Genomic DNA, 2,604 nt, shown 5'->3' with positions numbered 1-2,604 from the left:
TGTCAGTGTAATTACTTGCGTGTTTCTCTTGTCTGTGCTAAGACCTGATTGATATTGCCTCATTCTTTAGTTTGCATTATCAACTCTTTGTTGATCAAGTTTGGTTTTGAGTTGGTCAGGATTGGTTCCCAATATGACCAACTCATGCCATTTGATTAACACCCCTTCTGTGTTATGATGTGTTTGAACCTAAGTTGAGAATTGGATATAGCTGTAGTAATCTGATAGTTCAACCTGAAATCAGTGTTTAGTGTAAGTTTATATAGACTATAACCTCAAACCTCTAAGCTTAAGGGTAATACAATAAATCATAGGAGTTTCAAGGGTATTCTGGGGTTTTAAAGGTTCTGAATTGCTTAAAGGCAAGTGAGCTGACAATAAGGTACTAAAATATTAATTAAACTAATGAAGTTAATTGACCAATAGTGGGATTGATGATATGTTAAGCACCTTTAGCATCTGAAAACCAGTAACAACATGGGCTTGATGATAAAAAGTTGGAAATGCACATGAGAATAGTAGTGGAACCTGCTGTACAGTAGGATATCCACTGCATTTTTAAAGTTCAGCAGATTAAAGTAGAAGAAAATCCCATGCTTAAACAATCCTAAGTGGAAAGGACAACCTTTAGGGTTTATTTTAAGCCATGGGCAGCCTGCCTATAAGAGGGGGGGTTCTTTTCTAGGAGGGGGAGGACCGAGAGGTTTAAAAAAAATAGAACCCAAGAGCTGAAGAAAAAAAAAACAGAAAGAGAGACCAAGAGTTTAGAACCTAAAAGAGAGACCAAGAGTTTAGAACCAGAAGAGAGGGAAAGGGGGTTTGAACCAAAAGAAACTTGAGAACAAAGAGGAAGCTGAAAATTCAGCTTTTCTTCGCCTTTCTTTTGTTTTGAAATCAGCATTAACTGTTTTGTTCTATCCGAAACTTGGACTTCTTTCTTCGAGTGTCAAAAAACCAGAAAGCTGTGGTTCCACTGTCATTGCGGATCCACCTATTTCTGCTTGGCCTCCGCTGAGTCTCCGGAGTTTGTTTTGGTTTGGATTTTGAGCACTATTTCCATTGGTTGTGGCTGAACTCTTTTACTGGGATTTATCCTGCTTACTTTATTGCTGAAATTGCTGTTTCTGTTGTTTGCTGTTTGCTGTTGGTCATTGCTGCTGCGCTGATCACTCCTCTTTTCCTTCTTGTGTCCAATATCCAGGTACACACTTGAATTTCACGCTGATGTAACAGTAACCATGAGTATGAAATGAAAGACGTGAAGAATTTCAATCATTTGGTGCTGCAACTATAGTCTTATAAGTTGTTAACAGATTGTATGATTCTTCAAGGTTATAACTCAATAGAAATACATTAGGTAGTTTGTACTTAATTGAAACTTAGTTTGTTTAATACTGTGATTTTAGTTGTTTAGCTGTCTGTATGATATGGAATGCACAGGTGGTTAGTATATCGATAATTAAATCTCATCTCTAGTCCTATTTTACATACATCAGGCAGATTGCTTCTAATTTGGCCAAAATGCAACAGAGTTTTAAGTCATTTGAGCTGACTCTATCAAATAGGATTTCGTTAGGCAGTTTATAGAACGATGTTCAAATCCCATTAATAACATCCTCTAGTAGTTAATTCCATTAATCTCATTAAAATGAGTTAGTTTATATTCAACTTGGAGAACGTTTAGCGTGAGTATAGCATTTTATCAATCTTGTATGCATTTTTTTTAAATTAAATTAAAAGCATGTTCGCTCATGGAATAAGGCATGAAATAATTCCCCGTCTCACAAATAATTAATCTGATAATTAATAAGAGGCCGGAGCTGGCCAAGCATGTAATTTAATTAACGTATATTTTCTTTCTTTCATTTTTAGAGACAAACATAATAGAAAATGTAGTCACTGTAGGTTTTTCCTTTCAAAAAAAAAATGAGCCTAGCCTCGCCAAAAATACAAAAAATGCAAATTGCGGGGCCCTCAATAATTGGTCGTAATAAATATTTAGATTTCTCGGGACAGACTGTTTAGTGAATTTCACTACCTTCCCCAAAAATAATAACTCGTTTGACTCTTTAGGCGCGATTTAATTAAATTATATTCTTAAATTCGGGTGCGCATTTATGCGACCCAAATCCAAATCTCGACAGAGTCGGAATGTATTAACAACCACGGGCGCATTGATTGTGACGTGGTTCGAAATGCATTTTCACGACGTTGCAATTCCATAAAAAAATAATAATAATAATAATAAAAGCGGTTTAAACTTAATAAAAGCACATAAGTCATAACATGTATTTAAATCAGATATTTAGCCATTATAACAATTTAAGCGACCGTGCTAGAACCACGGGATTCGGGGGTGCCTAACACCTTCCCTCGGGTCAACAGAATTCCTTACTTAGAATTTCTGGTTCGCAGACTTCATTTGGAAAGTCGAATATTTTCCTCGATTTGGGATTCAAGATAAACCGGTGACTTGGGACACCAAAAGCCAAACCTTTCCCAAGTGGCGACTCTGAATTAAATAAATAATCTCATTTCGAATATTGTCACTTAAATTGGAAAAACTCTCTCGCGCATTTACCCTCCGGGACGGGCGCGCAAAAA

The sequence above is a fragment of the Nicotiana sylvestris genome, chromosome 5 (genome assembly GCF_000393655.2).
Source record: "Nicotiana sylvestris chromosome 5, ASM39365v2, whole genome shotgun sequence".
Taxonomy (NCBI): Eukaryota; Viridiplantae; Streptophyta; class Magnoliopsida; order Solanales; family Solanaceae; genus Nicotiana; species Nicotiana sylvestris.
This window is presented reverse-complemented; position numbering follows the sequence as displayed.